Source organism: Lactuca virosa, chromosome 3 (genome assembly GCF_052849685.1).
Source record: "Lactuca virosa cultivar CGN04683 chromosome 3, Lactuca_virosa_CGN04683_v6, whole genome shotgun sequence".
Classification (NCBI taxonomy): domain Eukaryota; kingdom Viridiplantae; phylum Streptophyta; class Magnoliopsida; order Asterales; family Asteraceae; genus Lactuca; species Lactuca virosa.
In genome coordinates, this window is record NC_136428.1 from 314079520 (window position 1) to 314094070 (window position 14551).

A 14551-nucleotide genomic window follows, 5' to 3' on the forward strand; every position below is an offset into this window, starting at 1 on the left:
TTAGTAACTTTATACACATATTTGACGGCATTTAACGGCGTCAATGAGAAGCACTTAACTTAAAAAGTCATAATGAGAAGGATTATAAAAGCAAAAATATCTTTCAGGACACAGACGATGATTTTCGTATACGCACAACAGAATTACTCTTGTTTATATTTGTGAGGGTGCAAACTGCAAAGTTTTCGATTTTATGTTCAGAGGGCACAAATTGTTCTGTTTATGTTTCTTAGGGTAAAAATGTAAATTGTAGAAACGACGGCCGATTTTAATAATTGGAGTATTTCCTCATATAGCCATTTCAGCTTTTCATTCTAAAAATGATTTCCCTCCCCCTTTTCTTCCCTCCATCCGCCGGCCCGCCGCGAAACCTCTAAAATTCGGCTACTCAGCAGCGGTGCGCCATCTGCTTCCTGCTTCTGATTTGATACGCATTTTATAAATTCGTATACAGACAATTTTGTTGACAAATCCGTTCTTAAGTGCCGAAGATATTTAAGTAGCACTTCGAAATTTCAGTCTACAGCTCCTCTGTAAGTCTTCTTCTAATCTTATTTGATCGATTTTTGTTAATTGGTTAATTCGAAATGATGTTTTTGGTTTGCTTGGGTACTATAATCTATTCTTTTACTTTGGATTTTGATGCATTGCGAATTTACTGTTCTACAATATTGTAAGCTTAATTTTTTACCTTGGAAGTTCGTGATTAATATTCGTAACTTTTAGATGTTACCTAAATTATAAATTCCCAATTTTGTCGTTACGTTAATCAAATCATATTCCATGGACAAGAATTTGTAATTGTAATTTGGGGTTTTTTTTATTCGTGCTAATTTAATCTCTTTTCATGCGCAAGTGAAGCAATAATGGTTTATGATCAGATTGTTTGTCGTTTAGTCTATGCAGTCAGACCCTTTTGAAACTTTACTGATTCTAGTATCACCTTCCTTTTTTTAGATCCTTCGATGTTCAAGATTGATTTGATAATACTAAATGTAAAAGATCATCCTCATTTGGAGTTGGTATGGTTCTTTTTCTGTTAAATTTGTTGGTTCTTGAGTATTACTTAATAGGAAAATGTCGCAAAGAAAATGAGGAAAGTTTTGCATATCTTGTAACTTTCATATCACGTAATATACTTGTATTTGTTTTTCCTCAGGTGGGATTTTAACAATGGATCTAATGTTTCATCACTCTGGGTCTACACCATCTGATGAATCAGCCTTGGATTTGGAAAGAGTTTACTGTGAGCACCACCACCTGAATCTGGCTTCACCAAGTCCACCTTTACAATCTTTCGCCACTACATCAGCTGGTCAACTCTCTGAAACCAATGCTGCATACTTTTCATGGCCTACTTCTAGCCGATTAAATGATGCTGCTGAAGATAGAGCTAATTACTTTGGAAATCTTTTAAAGGGTGTTTTGCCTGAAACTCTTGGTCGATTGCCAACTGGACAACGTGCTACTACATTGCTTGAACTTATGACAATCAGGGCTTTTCATAGCAAAATCTTGCGCAGATGTAGCCTTGGAACTGCAATTGGGTTCCGTATTAGGCGCGGATTACTCACAGATATTCCTGCCATTCTTGTGTTTGTAGCTCGCAAGGTTCACAGACAGTGGCTCAGCCACATCCAGTGTCTACCCTCTGCTCTTGAGGTTAAGTTTCTAGTATCTATAATCATATTGACAAAAAAGTGATGAGTTTATATCAACTTGTCCCACATGGATAGATATAAGTTGTTATAAGTTGAGATATAAGTTTCTAGTATCTATAATCATATTTTGATTTTAAAAGTTGGAAATGTTATAGATTTACTAATTAATAGGTTGAACAGGGACCTGGAGGTGTGTGGTGTGATGTAGATGTTGTTGAATTCTCTTATTATGGAGCACCAGCAGCAACTCCAAAGGAACAGTTGTATTCAGAGCTTGTGGATGGTTTGCGTGGAAGTGATCCCTGCATAGGCTCGGGTTCTCAGGTAGTTTCTTTGACTAAATTAGTGGAAATGAATATTGATTAGTAAGTTGTCAGATTGCACTAAATTTGGTGTAGCATGTTTCACTTTTAACCCTTTTGATTAATCAACTTTTATTGTCTATATCTATCATATTTTGATTAGTGAATATATAAAATAAGAAGTAAAAATAGATTAACATAAAGACATAACGTATGTCATTGTCAAATCATTGAGACCCTTAAAGTGAGCCAAATATGGTATATGATATCTAATTTAACTCTTACATTCATTAATGATTGTTATAAACAAGCTTTCTTGTTATTAAATTTTTTTACAGAACTAAAAAGTAAATATATAACACAGGATATGTTAACGTAAATTATAATAATCTAAAAAGTTGATCATAAATATTATATATACCAAACTTAAGCTACAACAAATTTTAAAAGAAATAAATCACAGCAAAATTAATTGCAACATCGATTAAGAATAAAATTGTCATAGTTGTTCTATGATAATATTTTAAAATGATTTTGTTTCTAATGTTAAGAATGAAATATTTTAATTAACATGAATCATTATGTATAGATTAGTTGATGTAAAAATGTTTCCTGTTAAAATTTAGTGCATACATTGGATGATTTAAATCAGTTCACAACCTTCACAATTTCATCCATTTTTTGGATGATTTGAGTAAGAGCCACTCAGGTCTATTTATTGAAATCCAAAGAGGAAATAACTATTTTTGATGACATATGTATATCATTCAATCTATAAAAACTTTGCATAGTGACAACGCAAAGAATATATTCTTATGGACTTCCAAAAGTTTGTCTGAAAATAGAATATTTGTCTGAATCCTCATGTGCCTATGCACCCTAGCAGCATGACATTGCTGTATGGAAGAAAAAGAATCATATGCTTTTAGTTGATCAAAATTCACAATCTTCTCCATCTAAAATTTATTCAACACTTTAATTTTGTAATAAATAAAGGTTGTTCAACTCTGATAAATAAGAAGGTTTACTTATTGTTGGTTGTTTAGGTTGCAAGCCAAGAGACATATGGAACCTTGGGTGCCATTGTTAAGAGTAGAACTGGAAATCGACAGGTGGGTTTCCTGACAAATCGACATGTGGCAGTTGACTTGGATTATCCAAACCAAAAAATGTTCCATCCTTTGCCACCGAGTCTTGGACCCGGTGTGTACCTTGGGGCTGTTGAGAGGGCAACTTCATTCATCACTGACGATCTTTGGTATGGAATATTTGCTGGGACAAACCCAGGTAATATTTTTTTTTTTTTTTTTTTTAATTGAAAGAAATGAAAGTACGTTGCTATAATACATCCACATTTATTGCAGAAACCTTTGTACGAGCAGACGGGGCTTTCATTGCGTTTGCTGAAGACTTAAACATATCAAACGTGACTACATCAGTGAAAGGAATCGGTGAAATTGGTGGTGTTAAAGTCATAGATTTGCAGTCTCCAATCAACAGTATAATTGGAAAACAAGTGGCTAAAGTTGGAAGAAGTTCAGGGTTAACCACAGGGACAATAATGGCGTATGCATTGGAATACAACGATGAAAAAGGAATTTGTTTTTTACAGATTTCTTGGTTGTGGGTGAGAACCAACAAACGTTTGATCTTGAAGGTGATAGCGGAAGTCTCATTCTTTTAACAGGACAAGACGGGGAAAAACCGCGGCCTATTGGAATTATTTGGGGTGGGACCGCCAATCGTGGTCGTTTAAAATTAAAAGTCGGCCAGCCACCAGAGAATTGGACAAGTGGCGTTGATCTTGGACGCCTTCTTGATCTTTTGGAACTTGATCTTATCACAACCAATCAAAGTCTTCAAGGTATGTATGCAAGCATGTTACAATTCTAGGGTTATTTTCAATGATGAGGATGAGGATGAGGAGGGAGGGCATTTACGTCTTTTTTGGTTGGACAAAAAGTTGAAAATTGAAATGCATACGTATAAGACCACCTGTCCAGTCCCCTACATAATAAACTTGCCTTTAGGCTGCGTTTGTTACACAATACAGGACTGGACAAGCTTTCTGGTGCTATTTTCAATCATAAGGATGAGGATAGACGAGAGCAATTCCCTGTCCCATATTTTTTGGTGGGACAAAAATTTGCAATTTTTGTTACTTTGACATCGGTCCCTATGCCAGTCTAATGCATGTCAAACGCAGTACAACCTGTTTTTGATATGAAGATAGGACAAGATTAATTCTAGATGGTTTAGAGAGGTAAATCATTGTTATTAAAAATAGTAAGTAAAAATTGAATTATTTACCTTGTAAAAAAGCTGCATTGCAAGATGAAAGAAATGCATCGGCAGTAGGGATTGATTCGACTGTAGGAGAATCATCTGCTCCTGAACATGAACAGACATCACCAAAAGAGAAGTATGAGCCGCTTCGGATAGATATAAATCTCCAGGAACCTACAAAAGGAGATGAAGGTGGCACAGTGGAACATCAGTTTATATCAAGTTTTTCAGAAACATCTCCATCTCCTCGCAAATATCATACTTTTTCTCCACATGAAGAAATTTCTGTCAGCCTACACTTGGGTGAACCCGAACCCAAGAGACAAAAGCAATCTGACAAATGAACAACTTTTCATATTCAGCTTGTATTGCAATTATCTATTCGTTTCCAATTCATATTTTCATAATTTGGATGCTAAAATGTTATTATAAAAATGTTCGGTGTCATTGTTTTTGTGTACTTCTGTTGTATGTAACCACTCTTGATAGAGTACCGACTATTAGGCCACGTTTGTTCAAAAAACAATATCTACTCGGAGTCATGACAATGAAAAATTGTTATTTTTTGTTATGCTTGTGGATTCATCTCTGGGAAAAGACGTGAATGATCTTTTCATTCTTATTGTCGAAAATATTCCAAACAAAGCTTTGTTGGTGATTTTATTGTCAACAAAAATGTTTTGGGTAATTGAAATTTACACTGACTACTAGTGTGTAAGTGTAGACACAAGAGCCTCTTGAAGCGACCATGAGGGAATATTAATAGGTAGTGCTGAATCATTAAGATCAATAGATAGTGATGTGCTTCCGTAGCTATGCATGATTTTTTTTTTTTTTTTTTGAAGCGGCAAATACAAATATATAAATCTACTCCTAATCTAACACCTAATATCACCTATGTCCACAACGGGACTTGAACCCTCGACCTCAAAGAGGGAGGACAGGACACCACCTGGTACCGCTGGGCTAGAAGCCCTTTGGTAGCTATGCATGAATATGTATAGCTATTAATGCAGCCGGTTATTTGGATGTACGAATTTAGCAGACTTCCAAGTTTGTATGTAAAATCGAAGTTGATTAACTCTTTTGTGATACGAGACATATTGGGCTGGAATATAGTTCTAGAAAAGTGTAACAAAATCACATATTTTTATAACTTGTTTAGTCGTGTCCCATGTAATAAACATGACCATATTGATAATCATATTATTGATAACCATGTTGATAACATTGACAATCATTAATACTTGGTATTAGTTTCCGACAAGTTGTTTTTTATAATTTCTATTGTTAATCGACACACTTTGGGAGGTGTTGACTACCAATACCAATGGTGTAATGTTGAAATCAGACAAGAGAAATTTTCCAACATCTTCATTTCTTATATCATTAGAGGATTAAGAAACAGAAGGTTTTCAACATTACACCATTGGTTGAAAATTTAAGATTTGATGGAATGTTGATATGAAATGAAACTCATTTAAATTACATATGATCGCAAGATGTCGTGAAAGGTCTATCTATAATTATACATAGACCATCAACAACAATATGAAATTGTATAAGGATGGATATTCATGGACACAATCCATCAAAAAATGGATATCATAATCGAATTATTTGATAGTAGATAAAAAATGGTTATTATTATTATTATTATTATTTATTTATTTATTTATTTTAATCTTAGATTTTTAGGTATTTCGAGTTTAAACTGAGTTTTTCTTTTTTACCAAGAAAACTTTTATTTTGCCCAATTATCCTATTTCCAAGTATGGTAATACAACTTTTTTTCCGAAAAAAATCCTTATTTTTTTTCCAAAAAAAAAATCACATTTTACAATTTTCTCCTTTGGACCGTTTGATTTTGATTTTGATTTTTTTTACACCATTGTTGTTTTTGTTGGTGGTTATGATGTTCTTGAGGGAGCTTCAATTGTATTTGTGTTTGCTACCATGATTAAGATGGATGTTCCATGAAGTAAATTACATTAATAGTCTATGTGGTTTTTGGTGTAGTCTATGTCTTTGGTCCATATTTTTTTTATGAAACCGGACCATCCCTAATATTTGGTTTGGTTTCGGATTTGGTACCTTCCTTACACAAAATAACTATTTTTCCCTTAATAATATATTTTTATTTTATTATTTCATTTTATTACTAAATATAGTGAATTATAAATATATTGTTTGAACTCTTCCTTTCATAAATAGATGAACTATCTAGTTCCCAACACTAGGTCACCATCTCCGACTACAGTCTGATACAACAAAAATTACCCCATACTCAACACAAAGCTACCTATTGTTCAACCATAATTTTGGAATACATCTAAAATCGAATCTATAACTCAAATCCAAACCAAATCCAATCTTCAATGCAAATCCAAAACCAAAATCCAATCTTTAACTCAAATTGAAAACCAAAATCGAACGTGCAACTCGAATCTAAATCCAAAATTTAACGAGCGAATCAAACTTAAATCCAAAACCAAAATCCCTGATGCAAAGGGTAGGAAAGTAAATTTCATCCAAAACATGCGGGAATTAAATTTCCTTTCAAGTAGAAATGTTGATGATTACCATTTTATCCTTTATATTTTTAACACTACATAAGAAACCCTTCGCCACCACACACCACCGCTACCACCACCACCTTCACCGCCAGCAACTACTAACTAAACATCCCGATGATTAGGTCTTTGGTCCAAACTCCAGGCGTTTGGCATAGAACGTTAGGCGTTCAAACGCCTGGCATTCTATGATGGTCGCCAGGCGTTTGGACGCAGAGACCAAACCCTAACTTTTAGGGTTTGCACCCTATTTAAATAACATTATGACCTCAAAACCCTTCACCACTCCAACCTCCATCCTCATTTCGAAAACCCTAAGTGTGTATGAGAGTTTGAAGCCTTGGTTCATCTTTTTGGTATCATTTAGTGTTCTTGATAAGAGAAGGAAGATCTTTGGAATTTTTTGGTTGCTCTCTAGCTTGTGGATATGGACTCTTAACATCTCGGAGCATCATTTTGAGGTATAAAGTTCAGATCTTGATGTATCATTTGTTAGATCTTGATTTAGGGCTAGTTTATTTTCTTTTTGTTCCCAAAGACTTGATCTTTGTGAGTTTGGAATGCTTCAGAGGTTTGGACTGTCCTTTCAAGCATAATAGTGAGTCTAGAATCACAAAAATGAAATCTTAAGTCTTCATAATCTTCCATGAAAGAGTTTTGGAGCCTTATAATAGATTTTGAGTTATGATCTTGGTGTTGGGCTCATTGCAGCCATGCATGTCCATAAAGTTTGCAACTTTATGGCTTTAGACGTTTCATTATGATTGGATTTGATGTTTGGACATGAGATCTTAAGCCCTTAAGACATTGGTTTGCAAGTTGGTAATCAGCGAGCAAACGGCAGACGTTTGCATGGGAACGCCCAACGTTCGGACATCAGGCGTCATGGGGTGGAACGCCAGGCGTTCTCAGCAGAAGCCTAATGGATCGATTTTGGGCCTTGGGCCATTACGGGTTTTGGGCTTAGTTTAGTTGGGCTTTTATATAAAGTGCAAAATGGTCTTTTGCCCACATCATGATGAGGAATGGACTAGACCATGGGTGCAAGTTAAACCCTAATTATTGATTGGGTTTGTTTCTGGTTTTGGTTTAGCGTAAGGCGCAGTGTTCACCGCGGATCGAGTGTTGTTTCAGTTATCATCAGTAGAGGTGAGTTTTCCTCACTATACTTACGGGTCGAAGGCACCATGGCCGGCCCTTTGGATTGATATCTTGTTTTACCGTATGTTGCTATGTTGTAGTGATCTGTTAGATCTATATCCTGGTATATAAATATTGTTATGATGTGGTGATATGTTAGATCTGTATCCTGGTATATAAGATGTTGTTATGTCGTAGTGATCTGTTAGATCGGTATCCTGGTATATGGAATGTTAGCATGCGGTAGTGATCTGTAAATATGCCTGTTGTCTGATGCCTGGTTATATGTTTATATGTTATGTGTATGTCGACATGTTGTGGTTGGTGGGGTTGAGGCGGTCCTGCTTTGTGCTGAAGCCCAAGATACCCAGGGCACTCCGGATAGTTTGTAGGCCCTGCGAGGCGGTCCAGTTAGGCCGAAGATCCAATGAGCGGTCCAGATAGGCTGTAGGCCATGTGAGGCGGTCCAGTCAGGCTGAAGGCTCGGTTATACATGTTGTGTTGGATATGTTGTATGTAGTGGTACTTTGGGGGAACTCACTAAGCTTTGGCTTACGATTTTTAGTTATTGTTTTAGGTACTTCTGATGATCGTGGGAAGGCAAAGGCGTGACCTTACACATTGTCACAACTGGCATTTGAGGTTAGGATTTCTATTCATGAACGAGATAGTTCCTTTTGTAACTATGTAACACTACGATTAAGTGTAAACCAAACTTCAATACTAGATCAGTTATACATCCAAAAACTTGTTTCAAGTCGAAATCTTCTCGTGTAAACTCCAAACTTAACCCATTAAGCTATATTCACTCAAATTTGGGTTTTAACTTCATTTCATGTTCAAGCTTCCTAGAACCATCCAAGTTTCGAAACTCTCTCTAAAGGAACACTCAAGACCGAAAACTCACTTCATTCTCCTTCCAAAAACCGGTCAGACCTCAAGGTGAGCTTCATACCCCCTTGTTTTCGAGTTTTACTATCTTTTGGGGGAGAATACAAGCTATTTTTGTGGTTAATCTTAGTATTATGCATGCATGTGTATATTTTTCATGTATGTTGTGTGAAAATATGTTAAACACTCATAAATACGAAATATCTTCCAAGATTTTGTGATATTAGTAAGCAATCTACTTAAAGTAACTTATTGTGATGTTTTGAAAAGATTAAACATGTTAAAAGTTACTAGAAAACTAAAGAAAGTATACAAAGGATCACTTGACAATAAAGATGAACAAAATAGGCTTTTAAGTGTCACTTACAGTTTTATTGGGCTTAAATGACAACTCACTGTTTTATGGGCCAAAAGTGTCATTTTTCATAAAAATGGGCCTTATATGATAACTCACGGTTTTATGGGCCAAAAGTGTCATTTGTCATAAAAATGGGCTTTATTTGACAACTCACAGTTTTATGGGCCAAAAGTGTTATTTTTCATAAAAATGGGCTTAATTTGACAACTCACGGTTTTATGGGCCAAAATTGTCATTTTTCATAAAAATGGGCCTTATATGACAACTCACGGTTTTATTGGCCAAAAGTGTCATTTTTCATAAAAATTGGCTTTATTTGACAATTCACGGTTTGATTGGGCCTAAAATGTCAATGTGATATAAATTGGCTTTTATTGTCATTTTTGTTATTATTGGGCCAATCATGCACATTTTAGTAAGGTTTGGGCCTTAAAGTCAAACGCATACAAATAGGGCTTCATGTGCCAGTTTTATTCTAATCGGGCCATGTTTGATAATTATATACTAATTGGGCCACTTATGATAAACTTTTTGTTAAGTGGGCCCGTTAGTGAAAATTCTAATACACCCAAATGATTCACGATACTATGGGATAACGACGAGTTTTTCACGATAACAACAGATATTTTGACACTTTCGATAGAAACGGTTATGTTTTATCGCCATTGGTTATAGTCAAAATACACACACGAACCATTATATTCTAGCGTTAAATAATTGGATACTCCATTCGCGTAAATTTAGTTAAGGCTCTTGTGAGACACACCTTCACCCGTACCTACCTAGTGTACATAGTAAGTCATGTAGTTATAACCAGAGTCTCATGGAGGGAGAGCGAGAATTTGTGTATAGATCTATACGGGGATGACACCCCACACCTGAGCTGCTCGCTACAGCTAGACAGGCCAGTCTAGGGTGACAAATGTCTTACCGTAACCGACGCCTGAAGAATGTCATGATAGGCATATCAGTCATATCAAGTATGGTTATAGCGACTCACATAGAGTATAACAAGCAAATAAATTTACGGAATACACATACTATACTCATGATACAAAGTACGAACTATACAGTTACTGTTTACGTTTAAACTTTCACCACTCGAGTCTTAGGGTTAAGACCACACTTTTTCATTATACAGAAAATATAGGATTTTCTGGTGTTTACAAACTACTACAAGGCTTTTCATACAAACTTGCTTATGAACTCACCAACATTTTATATGTTGACGCTTTTCAAAATAGCTTGTATTCTCAGGAACTCGTTAAAGTAGGTTGGTCGATAAGGAATGAAGACTTTTGATGTATTTTTGTTTCTCACCATACTTGATGTTTTAGATGTATTGTTAGAAACAAATACAATGATGTAAAACTACGATGGTTGATATGTTTTATGTATGGTGATGATGTTGTCTTTGATTCATTTATATACATTGTGATGATATTACAAAATGAAGTCACCCGCCCCCGGACGTTTCCGCCATCTGGTTCGGGGGTGTGAAAGATTGGTATCAGAGCTTTGTTTATAGTGAACTAGCATATCTAACCATACAATATATGCAACTATAAATACAATGGGACTAAAACACTCTGAACAAATATAAGAAATACTTAAAAGTTTTTGGAGGAGTTGGACATCGTGGTTAAACCCGGGCAGTTATGTAATCATAATGGGGGTAAATATAGCCTGATCAACTATATTTATTCAAAATACGACCAACATATGCTTGGGAGTGATCATGGTGGGCAACGAATCTAAAACTTACCAACCTTGTATCCAAAAGTTTTAATGAATCAAACCTAAATAACTAAAATACTATAGGAGTATTTTAGGATATCATATAACCGTCGCACGTACACTTTCTACACTCTTCTCACACCTCCATTCTCGCGCAGGCACCATGGCGGAGTTTTAGCAAGGTGACCTCTACTACCAGGCCCTAGTGGCCCACGGGTGGATTGATGAAGAACCGGAAGTGGTTCAAGAGGGAGACCCAGGGATAGGACCCGAAGAATATCAAGAAACAGACTATGAGGATGAGATATCTGATGAAGAGACAGATGAGGAAGAGGGCATTGGAAAAATTCCTAGCGAACCCCACCCTTCGAAAGTAATACCAGACCAGCACATGGCACAGGGAGATTCCACTGACCGACTATGCTCCTTAGATGAGGAGGTAGCCACTCTCAGGCAACAACTCTTTGCAGCCGAAGCTAGGGCAGTTCGAGCTGAGCAAAGGGAAGCTGAGATCACTCGAGAGATGAGTGAACTGACTGAACTTCTGGTGCGTCATTTCGGCATCTGAGTACCACCACTATCGATAGGGCTCTCTTTTCATGTACTAATGTATGTAGGACCGACTTTATGATTAAGTGACTACACTACTCATAGAGTCGTTATGCTCGTAGATTTCATTTTCTCTATGTACCGTATGCCATTTTAAAGGCAAATTTTTATGTATTGCACTACGAAGTTTATCAGTAATGAAACAAGTGTGTGTTTTATTTGTGATGTTGTTATCTGCTATGAGTTATATTCTTATTATTTCTGATACTATATGATTTCACTTATAAGCACAAATCGAATCGTCAAAACAACTATTAAGTGCTCATCATCCTTCTATTCCATGATAGAAGATGCCTCGTAGAAACAAAAACACGCAGCCGCCACCACCGCCTCCACCGGAGGTAAACTCTGCTGCTTTCCCGGCAGCAGTCTCGGCTGCAGTCACTGCAACATTGGCTCACATTCAAAATGGAAATAATGGTGGCGGAAACGGTCAGGGAACAGGAAGCTCCAACCAGGGAATGAACCAAGGGTCTACGAAAGTATGCACCTACAAGGATTTTTCTAATGCAAAGCCCCGAACATTCAATGGAACCGATGGGGTAATAACTTTGAAGCGTTGGATTGAGAAAATCAAGTCGGTCTTTGAAATATGGGCAGCCTGCAGGTTTGTCGATCAAGCACTGTCATGGTGGAATGGCCACATTGAGGCCTTAACACTTCCGGTTACAAATGTCATGTTGTGGGAAGAACTCAAGGAGATGTTGTTGGCTGAATATTGTCCCCGTGGGGAAATACAGAAGCTGGAACAGGAGTTATGGAATCTCACAGTGCAAAACTCAGATATTGAAGCTTATATCGCTAGATTCAGTGAGTTAGCACTTTTGTGCCTGGGTATGATCACCTCAGAGGGAAAGAAGATTGAACGTTTCATTTGGGGGTTAACTCCTCCAATTCAGGGGAACGTAATTGAAGCAAACCCTAAAACTTTCGACAGTGCAAAGCGTCTAGCTCAGAAGCTTTATGATCATGGAAACAAGAAGGGCGCCAAAGCTACAGAGACGGAAGCCAAGAAGGAAGGAGACAACAAGAAAAACTGGGAAAATAAACGAAAGGGACGACAAAATCATGGAACTTCTAAGAAGCAGCAAACTGTGGCAGTGCACGCTGCTACTACTCAAGTCGCACCAGCTCCAACCGCTCCAGCCTCAACCACACCAGCTCCTACTAAGCCTTACGCTGGTACCTTGCCCAAGTGTGGTAAATGCAACTATCACCACAACGGCGCTTGCCGAGACATGTAGTGTACCAACTGCAACCGCAAAGGACACACTGCCCGGTACAGCATGTCTCAGCCTCAACAAAATCAGCAGCCCAACAACAACAACGTTGGGGTCAGTCAAACCTGTTATGGATGTGGAGAGACTGGTCACTTTAAGCGAAACTGCCCCAAGGCCAACACTCAGGGTGCAGGAGGATCAGGCAGGGTCCTAACAATAGGTCAGGGGGAGGCGGTTCAAGATCCGGCAGTGGTTACTAGTACGTTTCCCCTCAACAACACGTACGCATGTATTCTATTTGATAGTGGGGTTGAGCGAAGTTTTGTGAGTCATTAATTCAAACACCTACTAAATCAAAAACCCCAAAAGCTAAGCGAAGCCTTCACGGTGGAGATGGCTAATGGGAAGACTGAAACAACCAAAGATATATGCGTAGGAATGTAGGATGCACGTTAACATTGAATAAACACTCATTTTTAATTGACTTAATGCCGCTTAATATTCGAAGTTTTGATGTAATTATCGGTATGGACTGGTTAAGCCCCCACCATGCCGATATTATGTGCCACGAGAAGGCCGTTCACCTTCACCTACCCACCAACGAAACTCTAATCATTTACGGCGATAAACCTGGTGTAAATCTTCGTCTTATCTCGTGCATCAAGGCACAAAAGTGCCTACACAAGAAAAATCATGCCTTTCTAGCCCACGTGGTGGACAAATAGAAAGAGGAAAAGAACATCAACGATATTCCGGATGTGCGCGCCTTCCCAGACGTATTGCCGGAAGACCTCCCGAGGATACCTCTTGTGAGACAGGTTGAATTTTGAATTGACCTGATACCTGGAGCCACATCTATTGCCAAATCACCCTATAGGTTAGCCCCTGCAGAAATGCAGGAGTTATCGAGACAACTAAGCGAACTCCTCGACAAAGGATTCATCAGGTCGAGCTTCTCACCCTGGTGAGCTCCGGTCTTGTTTGTCAAGAAGAAGGATGCATCTTTTAGAATGTGTATCGATTATCGGTAATTAAACAAGCTCACTATTAAGAATAATAACTACTTCCCCGGATTGATGATCTATTCGACCAGCTTCAAGGAGCCAGTTACTTTTCCAAAATAGATCTACGGTCCGGATTGTTGGGTTTTGAGCATTCTAACACTCCTATGGTGTACATGCAACCCTATAAACCTTGGATCTATGTTTTCTCTATTATACATGCAAATGGTTTCCAAGGCATTAAACCTATAACTAGCATGCATTTGACATAAACCATATAATATACTAGTTAGGGAAACATACCTTTTATGTGGCTTGAAGTCTTGATGTATTTGGCCTTAAGAGCTTAGCACCAATAGTATGAAATGCCTCAAATGGAATCACAACACACCTAGGACAAAGGTGGCTCTTGAGAGAGAATTACATGCACCAAAACACCTCCATATTTCTCTAAGAAAAGAAGTGGTGATTTTGGCTATGGAGTAACCTATTTATATGTAGGATTCCAAGGGTCATGGGTATAACCCATAATCCATACCCATGGGTTTTATGATCCATGGTTCATGTGGCCCAACTCTTTATGTATCCATACATAAACTTGGTCCAACATGGATCATAAGCCCAACACATATAAATATAACTAATTATCATAATTAGTCCCCATAGATTTAATTAGTCTCTTTTGATCACTAAATTAATTCCAAATTAATTCTTGATCGATACTAATTAAAACATATGATTTCATATTAATATATTATAACTTATAATATATT

The 14551-nt window shown here is 37.3% G+C and overlaps 1 pseudogene across 1 annotated transcript; it reads left to right on the top strand.

Moving 5' to 3' along the window:
- Nucleotides 1-297: 297 nt before the first annotated feature.
- LOC145167337 (protein NARROW LEAF 1-like) lies at nt 298-4820 on the top strand (annotated as a pseudogene). The gene is made up of 7 exons (XR_013741071.1): nt 298-533; nt 958-1022; nt 1160-1662; nt 1842-1985; nt 3010-3250; nt 3328-3827; nt 4286-4820. The product of XR_013741071.1 is annotated as a protein NARROW LEAF 1-like (transcript).
- Nucleotides 4821-14551: the final 9731 nt, after the last annotated feature.